We start from the raw sequence: 14002 nt of genomic DNA, 5'->3' as shown, positions 1-14002 counted from the left end.
CCTGCAGTGATGTCTTGGAACTGGGATGATTGACCTCCAGCAACTACAACCATTTTCCTTTGTGCAGGATATGACTCCAATCATTGGAATGCTCATTGTATTTCAGTTTTACCAAAACTCCTTTGATGTCAGACTCTGTCAAGTGTTGACACAAGAAATTGTGGATGGCGGAATTTGGAACAAAAATCAAACTGCTGGAGGATCTCAGCGGTTCAAACAGCATCGGTGCAGTCAAAAGAATGGTCAATGTTTCGGGTCAAGACCCTACGTCAGGTCTGAGAGTGTAAGAGGGAAAATAGCCAGGATAAAGAGGTGAGAGGAAATGGTGAGACAGGGGCAGGAAGATAATAAGTGGAACCAGATAAGGGAGAAATGATGGGCAGATGCAGCCAGGTTGGGGAGAAGGAGATGGGAGTTTAGACACAGAGGCTACAACCCAATGGTATGAATATTCTTTGTAGTCTGTGGATCAACTCTATTTTTCAAGGTCCACTTCCCTGTTCATAATTTTAATCAGGCCCTGATGTCATTTGATAGTGCAAGAATGAACAATGATTAAAAAGTGTGGCATCTTTTCAACTGGTTTGCACTTTGATGATTGCTTGTTTTGTTACATTATCTGCAACATTTCTTGTGATCCCTTGTATTGTCTGAGTTGCTGTTATCAGTAGACTTGAAATCAAATTTTGCTGGAGTGTGATAAATTATGATTAATCACAACTGAAATAAAACATGATAGACCCTGGCTAAGATGTGATTAACTGGGACAAAAGTAGTTTTCTTCCTAATAAAATGTAGGGTTCTGTGTATTAATTCTTCCCATTTCTGTTCGACATGTTTATTCCATTTGGGTTACTTCGCTAATGTATACATGAGCAGATACAGTCTAAACGAATATTTTGAATACTTAGCAGTTTATTCATGTGAATTCCTTAATGCTGTCAGATAAAGAGCTAATATCATTAGTTGTGACCATGAAACTATTGGTTTGCTCCAGAAGCCTCTCTGGTTCATTGATGTTCTATTTGGGTTGAAAAAAATGTGTTGTCCTTACTTAGTCTTGCAGCATTCGGGTAGATTCTCATTTGTCCTCCAACCCAACTTTCTCCTGAGTTCAACAGCTTTGCCAGTGAGACCCTCATGTCATGAATGGCTGAAATGAAAATGGGGGTTGGGGGGTTGGCTGGTGTATTGTCCAAAAATTGTCAAACTTGCTCTCTCCCAAATTGTCTGTGAATACAAGCACCTTGAAAATGACTTTCCCCACTGCTACAGCCACAATGAACCTCCATTAGGAGCTACTAGATGGGTTTAAACCATATAGGCAAGCTTAGAAGAGTGTTCACAAAACTGGGCTCCTTGTTGATTAAAATGGAATTAATATCATTATAATGGACAGGCAGTACAAATTTTATGTATTGCCTCCACAAGGGTTTTTAAAATAAGGAATAGAGGTGGAAATTGAAGAAAAGGCTTGAATTACGACAGAAAGTTTTCTTGAATGGATGGATTACAATCAGTGAAGAACAGAGTCCCAGATAGGTTTTGAGGCAAGTTCAAGAGAGCTGTGATCAAAGGATTCGAAAACTCTCCCACCAGCAAGGAAGAAAAGATGATGCAAAGATTGTTAGTCAGCATATGCAGTGGTATTGTGTGGTTAAAGAAAGCTTTAGAACATTGGAGAGATCTAACAGATTGAGGCAGTGGATGAAGTTGAAGACACAAACTGGGATCTGATGTGTTGGAGCATAAGGAGTCAATTGAGTATAGTAAAGAATGTGGATAAATGTCAAATGAGGGTTAGAGGACAGAGCATGCAAGCTATGGTACTTTGAAAATTTATAGTTTATGAATCACAGAGGGTGAAAAGATGTCAAGAAAGCCATTAAAATTAATAAAGTTCAGATGACAGAAGCATAGATAATGGAAAACAGAATATATTCCTCGTGATTTTTTTTTAGATGTAGGATAAAGTACAGTCTTCCGAGACAATTATTCAATAATGAAGGTATCTGGAATTCAAGGAATTTTAAAAAAAGGGACAAGAATGAAAAATCTAGGACAGGGCAACTTGGGTGGTGATACCTCTCAGCACTGCACTAGAACCTCTTGTTTTCATTCATAAAAATAAATTAAACATGGCTGAAGATGAATTATACTGATGTCTGCTTACAATATCAAAACACAAATGATTGAAGGATGTAATACAGGCTATACTAGACCAGCCAGATAGATCTTGGATACAAACTGATGCAGAAAAATATACAGTGGTATATTTTTGGGGGATAAAGAAAGGAAATTGAAAATAAAGATAATTATAAGGTCATTTTGTTTTCAACATAAAAAACTCTCTCTACTCAAGAGCATATTGTTTGATATTCCAATAATCATAACAGAGTGTACCAGAATGTCTGACATGTCCAACTGGAAAATGCTTCCCATTGTGAGCACAGTTACAGAAGTACCCTTCAAATATTGAGCTTCTTCAGAAAGTAGAATAGAAATATGCAGGCCTGCAAATTTGCAGACTTCTAAATGAAAATAAACAGGTAGAAAGGATCATAAACAAGTCAAATGGGTGGCAGTGCCAGTAAAAACAAGAATTAAGCCTTGATGTTGCATTTGCGCAGCAGAATGCTTAAAGCATTATTGACGGAAAGCTATTTTAGAAAACACATTGGGGTTATAAAAGAGGGAAGATTTACCTGATTAACACTTGGAAAGTAATATTGTGATATGGCATAAGGCATGAAAATTGAGCACTTTTTGCCTCAGGAGCAGAGGAGATTATGGAAGATAGAATAACTTTTAAAATTAGGGAAGACTTTGAGTTGGTAAATCACAGAAGATTGTTTCCATTCATTGCCAAATTGGGTGCAAAAACAATACAAATGATTCCCAATGGAATGGAGTTATCAGACATTTTTAAAAAAATTATTCTAGAATATAAGTCTTTCAACATAATTTACAAAGAAATTGAAAAAAACATTTTAAGGGATGAGCATAAAATAAATGTGGGCAGATCAGGGAAAATATATTAAGAATAGATAGAAATAAACACATAATTAGCACTGGCGCAGGGGAAAAAATAGCCAAATGAACTTTCATCCTGCTGTAATTCCACAATTAATGTGGTTTAACAATGATATGGATTTTTACAGCAATTTTGAAACAAAATAAAACAGCCCACAGTTATTGATGGTGAGTAGTAATGGAAGAAAAGATGGTGGAAGAGGTAGTTATTGAGAGGGCTTTGGAAGTGAGGAAAAGACATTAAAAGAGGTGGTCCAAAACTATTAAGTCAACGAGAGTGATAAAGTCACAGTCATACACCATAAAAACCATCCTTTCAAACCACTCACACCAAACATCAAACACACATTCTCACTAATCCTACCCTCATCCTATTTTATTTTCCCCACATTCCCATCAACTCCTCCCCCTCTCTGATTCTACACTTCCAACACACTAGGGGCCAATTAACCCACCAAACTGCATGTCTTTGTAATGATGCCCATGCAGTCACAGGGCCAATGTGCAAACTCCACAGACAGTACCAGAGGTCAAGATTGAACCCAGATTGCAGGAACTGTGAGGCAACAGCTCTACTTACTGTGCCATGATGCCACCCTTAAGCAAAAACACTTTCACTGAAGATACAGTGGAAAGGAAATGCAAAAGAAAGGTCAATAGATTAAGATGTAAGCACGAAAACATAGACTGGAGGAAGTAATAGAGGAAAACTACATTGGAAACACCCTGCAGATTAGGCAGCAGTTCTGGAGAGAAAAAGCGTGAACACTTCAGATCAATTTCTTTCATCAAAACCAGCAAATGTTCTCCTCTAAACTTTGGAGCCACCTCTAACTCAGTTTGGGTGACCACTGTGCAGAAATCTTCTGTTCAGTCTGCAAGTATGACCTTGAGATTTCAGTTCCTGATCACTTAATTCTCCAACCCACTCCCACTCTGACCTCTCTGTTTTAACCCCCGAGCATAGTTCCAATGAAGCCCCATGCTTGAGGAACAATGGCTCATCTTCCAACTTGGCACGTTAAAGTTTCAGGACTTAACAATGAATTCAACAGTTTTAGATGACCAGCCTTTCCAATTTACCTCAGAACTGACCACCTCTGATGACTTAACTTCATTTGTCCCTGTCCACAGATGTTGCCTGACTGTTGGATATTTCCAGCATTCTCTTTAAATTCAGGTTTCCAACAACAGCAGTATTTTGTATTTTACAATTTCACTACTTTTTTCTCTCTTCCCCCAGCTTTTTCTCCTTCATTTCCTTCTACTTACATCAACTTGAGACAGATCTGCTACAATTAACAAGCACTCACTACCCTGCCTCAGTTGTCACCAACTTCATTTCTGCCACCCAGTCTCTCCTTGCTTCCACACTAGCAGGGGCATCGCTTCATTCTCTCCATTCCTCCCACTTCTCTGTAACTTAAAAATTGCTTGATTTCCATAGTTTCCTCATTTAGATGAAAGATCATTGACTTCAACAGTACCGCCTATTTCTCTCCTCATGGATTTTGGCTGTACTGCTGAGTATTTCTAGGGCTTTCTGTTTTTAATTCAGATTTCACTCATTTGCAATTTTTTTTGCATTTAGAAATAGATAGGCTTGTTGAGGGATAGGAGCTTGCAGATGAATAAACTTGTGAAAATACTAGTTCAGTAACTTAGGGACCAGTGTCTTCCTTATTGATTAATTGTAATTTTATTTCTTGAAAAGTTACATTGAGTGGTTGATCCAATTAACTTTTTAAATTGAATATGCTGAGTAGTAACCAACCTAATTAATCATGAGGGCATTTTTTGACTTTGAAAATTTTAAAGCCTAGAATTTTGCATTATTAATTCATTAATTATTTGTAAACTCACAGAATCTGGAATTATGGTTCTTAATCATATTTAAGCATCTTACTGTACTGTTCAAAACACAAGATTGCATACCGTGTATTAATTGCATTCTTCCTTATTAAACCACCTCCCACCATGAAGTCCCATCTTTCTATTCATTAGTTCTGCACTGCACTCTTCTCCACTTGTGTTGACAATGCACATATTAGGCAGTTATGAGCTCCACAAATTCTAACTAGTTTTTTGTAAAGTTTCTAATAAAATTTAAGAAAAATGGGTCAGAGATTACAAAGCAAGTTGGACAATTTAATGAGCGTAGGCAGCGTAATGGCAGATGGGATCTATTGCAAATGCAGAAGAAAAAAGACTACAATGTATACTCAATAAAGGTGAAAAAGAAGAAGAAAAGAAATTTATTAAACTTAGAAAGCTAAGAGACAGCCATCTCCAATTACCAGAGAGCACCAATCAAGGGGTTCCAGAAAATTGAAAGAAATTAACAGGATTCTCTGCCACTAACAGTGTAACATAAGGAAGGTGGAACTGCAAGTGCAAGAGTGCATGGTGCAGTACAGAAGCTGAATCACATGAAAAACAATTCATGTTGTCTTGGGTTGGTTCATAGGCAATCATGATATCGCTCAGGATGCAAATGATTAAATTCTGGATGAATTGAAGTTTAGATGGGGATGTGGATGTTTTAATAGTGTTGGGAATTAAGGCGGGCATCTTGATGGGCAGAAGCTACATTTGTCACTTCTCGACACATTTTCCAAATTACAACTGTTAATTATCTGATCCTCCCACACATTATAATACCATTGTCTGTGTAAACTACTCCAGAAGTTCCCATGTCCTTGCCTTTGACATGTTGGTTGCTGCCCAGTACAAAATACAACCAGGTTATATAAGTACCATAGGATAAAGAAACATGGTTTCATCCAACCAGAGATCTCCTTCAAATATTTTTTTCCCTATTTAAAGCCAATTAAATTTTATACCTTCAGGATTATTCTGGAAGACAAGGAAATTGCCACATTTCTGATGGATTCCGTTTCATTAAACCTATTTATGACCTCCATACTTGGACTCTAATAAAGTGCGATGAACCAGGGGTGTTATGCTGCAAGGAAAAATGGAGCTCATACTTGCTGATTGGCATAAAATATGAAAATTCAGTCACCTCGCAGAGGATATGTACAGTTGTATAAAATGAGATAGTAATTATCACTCATTACCCACATACTCAGGGTCCAGTACTGGGACAAGAATAATTGAAGATATGCATGTGTTCAGAATTAGTGGAACACAGAGAGCTTGATGAGCTGTAAGGCAAGGGAATATTACAGAGAGAAACTGAGATGAGGATGTGAAGAACTTTGAAGTTGAGGATTTTAAAAGCGAGGCATCACTAGACCAAATAATAAACATAAGTCTGATAAGAGTATAAGAGCTGCAGGAAATTGAGTTTGTGGCAGGACTGAAGCCAATGTTTCTGATCATCACAATAGTTGATTGAAGAAAACCTTTCCTCATCTGATACTGGATGTTGGTCAGGTAGGTTAACAAACTAGAGATGATACACGCACCGAGAGAGATGGGGTGAGATGAAGCTAGGTGATATAACCATATACATGACCAAGAAGTAGCATGTAGTTGAGAAGTAGGAGGGGCCAAGGATATATTCTCAAGGGACATCAGAGGTAAATATGAAGGAAGGGCAAGTTATGAATATAATTGTAGCTGAGAACAGTCCTGAGTGAGTGAACAATGGAGGAGAGGCGTTTAAGGAATGCATAGTTAATCATGTCAAAGTCTGCAGAGAGATCAAGAAGTACCAGGAGATATTGCTTTTGACAGTAGTTTGTGTTTTTTTGAGGGCTACTTCAGCACTGTGGCAGAGGTAGAGATCTGATTGGAAGGAATCTGATAGGTATGTGGCAAAAATGGGTTTGAGAGATTGCATTCAAGTTCAATACATTCAAGTTCTTGATTGGGTGGCATAAATGGGTTTATGCATTTGTATGAATGCAGCCACTTGGAAGAAATTGATGACTCACTCTGTGCTTTGTTGGATCGATTTGAACTGAATATGAAATACCTGAACATGACATTCGTGATGTGTCTAAAGCAGTGATGAACTGTTGTCTAATTAATGTGGCTAATCTTGTCAAATGTTGGCTGGAAGCATCCAGACACATAAATGTTAAGTAATTAAGCTGCCTTTAGATTCACCAACAAAGGTTATTGTTGGTGAAAGGAGACATTGGGCTAGATTCCAAAAACTACTTTGCTTTGGGACTGCAAAAAAAAACAAATTGCACCCTTATCAGACATTGCCTGCAAGAAACAACGTAGATCAGTGGCTTTCAAACTTTATTTCATTTGTGAAGCCTGAAACATTTTGAATGGTGGAGTAAATCCCTTTAGAAATCTATTATTTAAATAGCTTGTGCAAGTTTGTTTTCAAAGTAAAATTACATTTTGCTGTTCAATTATGTGTCAATTTGTTGAAGAGGACATTTTAACAGTTGTCTAACTACTTTTTAAGCAAAGTTTGAACCCAGGTTCACTCTACAATTGAGGTGGAGCCTCATTGAAAAAGACAAGTGAACATCTGGGTGAAATGACTACTTGTTTACTTACAAGTTGCTATTCACTGTTCAGTAAAGATGTTGCTTGGGTTTGAGACCCAAGGGCAAATCCAAGGTAAATCCAAGTCACTTGTAAATAATTTACGTGGAATTATAAACACATTCCCTTTCCTTAAATAAGTAAACAAGAAATAACCTGAAAAACAATCCTACGCTTGCCAGAAACTATAGTTAAGGGGTCACACATTGTTGATAACTGAGATGGTGCTTATATGCAGAGCCTGAATCTGGGGGCTGCACAGTAGATGTGAATGTCATTCACACCAACCTTGCAGTTCTTTCAATTTCAATTCTATTGATCATCAAATTAGCAGGTGGATGAGAACTTAAACTTTCAAGCAGAAAGGCCTGAAAAAGTATTTCATAACATGTGGTGGAATCTCAGAGATCAGAGCTGGAATAGGGGCACAGGGGATTGTACTGTAAACCACAGAGTGATTAAGTTTCATTTCCTTAAAGAGGACTCCCAGCAAAAAGAAGAACAACATCCACAGCAGGTAAGACAGAATGATGATTAAGGCACACAACATTGAGGGGTGTCCCTCTCTAGACATTAGATCAAGGCCAATCTAATTGCCCACAAATTCTTCTCAGAACTCTGCTCCATGGGATCCATGACCATTTTCCGGTGTGGAACTGAGTCTGCACAGAAAACTGCAGTTCTAATCATTTTTCAAGGGTCCATGCTGTGAGGTCTTACCTTCAATGCTAGCGGAACTCACGTAGAGTTGGTAATAGAGGTGCTTATTCCTGTCTTCAGAGAAGTGTCAGTGAAGCTGTACATTGTTAATGTTGAGGTTATACTAAGGGTCATAGCATTGATTGATCTTTGATGCAATAATAAGGAACATAAAATGGGAATCTATGTGGAATTTTTTTGTCTTCCAGACTTTTCAGGATCTCAGGCCATCCTACTCATTGACACAAGCCCACATTTTGCCTTGGCATTGATAGCTTTGGTTATTGGGATCCTTCAGCAAATAAAGTGATTCAATTATTCTTGGCATGTATGTTCATTCTGGATCGTTATTTGTATTGCAAAAAGCTCACTGCCCCTTCTTACTCCCTACACAAAGATTGGGAGGTCATGGTTTGAGAAACAGGGGCATGCTCCTTCCCCTCCCTTCCCCCTCTGTCATTTCAGCCACAGATTCCTCAGCAGACAAGAGTGCTGTAACCTACTGCAGAGTGCCCTTTAAGCACTGAAATTAGCTAGTACTGCAATGCCTAAACTCATTACTTAAATTTCTTGACTTCAGTGGCAGTGCTGCTCAGTGAGAAACTACCAGCACCCTCACAAGGGGATTACAGTCTAAAACCATGCACCTAATACTCTAACATGAAACCAGAGAAGTGAATCATGCATACCTGGAGTAGTACTACGATTCAGGAGAATGAAATGTCTATGCAATTATATTTTGAGAAATTTATTGGAGGGAGTCACAGTCCAAATTCAAAAGTTTGTTAAATTAGAACTTATGCAGCAAAGTAAAATATTTTGTGTTCTTTTCCATGATTCCATGGGAAAGTTTGCAAACATCACGGTATAGAAGGTGATGGCATCTGTGCCAGCAACTATCTGTTTTCTGCTCTAAACTTCACATTTACAGGCTTCATGGTTACTGTCTCTGGTTCAATCCTGGGTTTTGGCAGTGGTGGGGAACCATGTCTTTACGGCAGTTAGGGTAATGTAGCAGTTAGCGTAATGCTATTACAGCACCAGCGACCCGGGTTCAATTCTCACCGCTCTCTGTAAGAAGTTTGTATGTTCTCCCTGTGTCTGCGTGGGTTTCCTCTGTGGGCTCTGGTTTGGTATTGGTATTGGTTTATTACTGTTACTTGTACTGAGGTACAGTGAAAAACTTGTCTTGGATACCGTTCATATAGATCAATTCATTACACAGTGCATTGATGTAGTACAGGGGGTTTCCTCCCACATTCCAAAGATGTACAGGTTAGGAAGTTGTGAACATGTTATGTTGGTGCCAGAAGAGTGGCAACACTTGTGGGCTGCCCCCAGTACACTCTACGCAAAAGATGTATTTCACTGTGTGTTTCAATGTACATGTGACTAATAAAGGTATCTTATCTCTATCACCATAATGACAGACAACGCTGAAGGTTTCACTTTCATCATTAATGCAATTTCTAGGTCTATATATTTTCTCTTGCACCTCAGACATATCCTTGTGCAATTGTAAAAAACGTACTCTTCATTTCTGTTCAATTCCTCCACCACACAGCAACTCCGGCTTCAGCAGGGATGGGGCTGGTTGCTGAGATACCTGTGCTGGTTCCTAAAATATTCTTGATCAAAGTCTTCAGGGTGGTGGGGTCCTTGAGTTCTCTGCCAAATACTTCACTGTCTGCACAAGTGTAGACACAGACTCAGCCACTGGGAGATAAAACAGTAAATGGGCTGCTGACTGACTGACTAACTGACCGAAGACTTGGAGACTCTTCCTGCTTGATGGACTTGGCTGGAAGGCCACGACCACTTTCTCACTGAAAAGAGGAATCATCTTCTCAGGCCATAACTATAGCTTGTGGGGTCAGTGTGCAACATAAACATTCAGTACTCCAGGCTCTAAGCAATCAGGATTGAGGTTCAAATGCCATTGACATCAAGTCAGCATTTGACCCTTGAAAGACACATTCTATTCTGAGCTCTGCCATGGGAGTAGATTACTGGGTGAACAGAAAATAAAGATTCAAGGATGTGTGTACAAAGCCTCAATGAAGAATTGCAAAATACCCACGCATTCCTGGGAACCTTGGGCTCATAGCTGCTGAAAATAGAGAAGGAACATTTAGAATGGTATTGAGAAGCACAAGACCATGCATCAGAGACACACAGAACCCCACCTAAGCAGTGGAAGGAAAAGACTACCTCACAAATTACCCCCATACCAATTCTGTTCCTTCTTTGGGAGAGTCTGCTTTGCCCACTTTGGTCTCATCAGTTATCTCCACAAAATCAGACTGGAAGCAAGTCATCTTCAATCTTGAGGGACTGCTGAAAGAAGAAGAGAAGATTTTGTTGAACAGGGCATCAAAGAGCGCTGTTAGATCTGATGCCAATAGGTATAAAGGGGAAGCTACAACAATGGATGAAGAAAGATGGTTGTGGTTAAGTTTCAAGGCATTACTGCAGGAGTTTCTTCATGCATTGTCCAAGGCCCAACCACCTTCAGCTGCTTCATCAATGACCTTCCTTCCTTTATAAGGTCAGAAGCACAATGTGCAATCACCAGCAAATGATGTTCAATTCCATTTTCAATCCTCAAAAAATGAAGCAGTTCATGCCTGAATGCAGCAAGAACATGACAACAGTCAAGCATGACTTGATGTGGAATGTAACATTTGAGCCACAAAAAAGGTATTAGAATGAGCATTTCCATCAAGGGAGAGAGTCCAGGCACCTACCCCCTGACTTTCAATGGCATTGGCATCACTGAGTCCCCCACCATCTTCCAGGGAATCACCATTGATCAGAAATGTAACTGCACCAGCCATAGAAGTACCATGGCTATCAGAGCAGCCCAGATGTTGAGTATCCTGTGACCAGTGGCTTACTTCTTATCATCTCAGCACCTCAATATACAAGCCACAGATCAAGAGTGTGAGCAAATGCTCCCTAATAGCCTGGATGAGTACAACTCCAACAGCACCATCCAGGATGGTGCGTCCCATTTGATTGGTACCTCATCTACCACCCTAAACATGACTTCTCTTCACCATCAGAACATAGTGGCTACAATGTGTTCTGACAGCTCCTCCCAAACAGGACAAATGCAACAAGTGAACGGGAACACCTTCACCTGGGCATACCCCTCCAAGTCGCACACTACCCTGCCTCAGAACTATATCAGTGTTCCTTCACTGTTGCTGTGTCTACATCCCAGCAATCTCTCCCCAAGAGCACTGCACCTTCACCAGAAATATTGCTGAAGTTATAGAAGGTGATTCACCATCACCTGCTCAGCCACCAATGTCCAGATTTCCTGATAACAAAACTAACTGCAGAGAATGTTTACGAGCAAGTAAGATGAGAACTGATAATATTTATCAAATATCTCTGTTGCTGATCTAAGCATTGGGTAACCTGGAAACCAAGAGTTACAATCATAAGGCTGGGATGCTAACATCTCAGTGTTTTTATTAGTTTTTTTCATTCTCACTGCTTTTTTTTATGATCTTTGTTATCCTAACCCAGTCACAAACAACTTCCCTTCATACAAGTAGATAACTTAATGCACCATTGATTGATAAGGTCTCAAATTTAGAAGCATTAAATACCTCTTTCACTTGAATAGCATAAGTATTATCACTGTTTGTTGTTGACGGGTAGATAAAGCTTTAGATTTGTCTGCCTGTCTACCTTCTATTATCATTCATTCTTTCAGTAGTTGGAAATAAGTCCATGTGCTGTCCTTGAACTAGAAATAGCCAAGGACTAAAAATAGGTTTAATTCCAAACTTACCTTTTAGAACTAAATTTCCTTTCAAGTTATACTGAAGTACTAATTTAGAACTCTTTGAAGCAGACTTTTGAAAATGAGCAGAATAAAATATTTGGCAAGTTGTATTTCTAAACAAAACTTTAGGACAACTTGAGAAATCATTATTAAACTGGGATTGGAATGTTTTTAAACCGACTTTCAGTTCACAAGTTAGGATTCAAAATCATACATTAATGACACAGTTAAAAACACTAAAGAAATATCCACAATAATTTTGCTGCTGTTATGTTAAACATTGCCCAAGGGATTGGATCATATATCTTTTTCAGGACTCCAAATACCAATCTGACTGTGAATCATGATTGCAGCATTACAGGACACCTTGTAGCTCCAATGCCAATCCCCATTGCCAAGGTAGGCTACATTAACACACAGTGTGAGTCAAGTACAGGCAACCTGGTATGAACCTGAGGCTGTTAAGGATTATTTTGGAGTTATGAAATTATGTGATTAGCAGATATTAATTAAAATGAGAATCAATCTTCAGGAAGTAAAACCTGTTCACAATTCAACTTTCATGGATAGTTTAAGGCCATCAAAACCAATCACTGGGTGTGGGATATTTTGATTTTGTATCATTGAAACTGCACAGGGGAAGACAATAGATAAATGTTCATGTTAATTGGTGCTCACTGAAACCTTAATGATGAGATCAGGGAAGCCATTAAGTGGCTATCTCCTGTATTAGCACATTGTTACAGGCATATGTGTGCCACTTAATGCACAATTCAGGACATGTCTGTTTTGTTTCTTAATGTTCTGGTTATTTGTATATTCAGAGAGCCATCCCTCAATACTGCAACAAAAGTAATATATTTTGAGTGCCTAGTGTTTTGCTCTCAGAGTCCCTCGGAGCAGCCACTGGTTTTAGAATTTCAGGTAACCAACACCCCCAGCATTCTCCTTCCACAGACACTCACCTGTCCACCTTGGTTTCTTCTCACTTTATTCACCTTTCCACCTCCCTTCCCCTACCCCTCCTCCACCTGGTTACATCTGCCCATCACCCTGCCCCTCATCTGGTTCCACCTATTTCACACCAGCCTCTGTCTCACCCCTTCCTCGCACTGTTGTATACTGGCAATCTTTCCTCTTCCCTCTCGGCCCTGATTCAGGGTTGCCACATGAAATGCTGACATACATCTTTTGCCTCCACAGATGCTGCTTGACCTGCTGACTACTTCAAGTGTTCTGTTTTTTTTGTTGAGGAGAGACTGAGTAATGAAAACGGTGGTGGTGGTGCAGATTGCATCAGCTCATAGATAACAATAAAGGTCTCAGTAGGAGGAAATGAAAGAAATCTAAAATTACCAGGAGAGTTCAGAAATAAAATAAAATAAAATGCTGAAAATGTGATAGAAAGCTGAGATTCTGTTCCTTGAGCTTGTATTGAGCTTCACTGATGTAAAAGTGTAGGAGGTCAAGGAGAGAGGGGGTGTGGTTTGGAGAATTAAAATGACAGGTGTCTGGAAGTCTGCAGACTGAACAAAGGTACTCTGAAAAGTGGTCATCCAATCTACATTTGGTTTGCCATTTGTAGAGGAGACCACATTGTGAGTACCAAATGCAGTACTAAGTTGGAGGAAACACAATCACTGCTGGAAGGTATTGCATCTCCTGTGTTTGCATGAGAAGGTACCATGAGAGGGGGTGTGGATATGCATAGAGATGGAAGAGTTAAACAGAGCATCCCAGAAGGAATGGTCTCATTGAAATGCTGAATGGGAATGAGGGGTGTAGATGTTTCTGGTAATTTATCGGGTTGGAAATTACCAAAAAAATGATCAATTGAATGTGGAAGCCAGTGTGATGCTCAACCCATATAAGGAGAACCCAAGTCTTGCCTTCGGTGGGAGAATTAAAGTGAATGTATCAGAAAATAACAGACATAGTTGTAGATACTGTCAACTATTGTGGAAGGGATCCATGGTTGTGTTTTCAATATGTCTT

The sequence above is a fragment of the Pristis pectinata genome, chromosome 11 (genome assembly GCF_009764475.1).
Source record: "Pristis pectinata isolate sPriPec2 chromosome 11, sPriPec2.1.pri, whole genome shotgun sequence".
In the NCBI taxonomy this organism is placed as follows: domain Eukaryota; kingdom Metazoa; phylum Chordata; class Chondrichthyes; order Rhinopristiformes; family Pristidae; genus Pristis; species Pristis pectinata.
Note: the sequence above shows the minus strand (reverse complement) of the source record.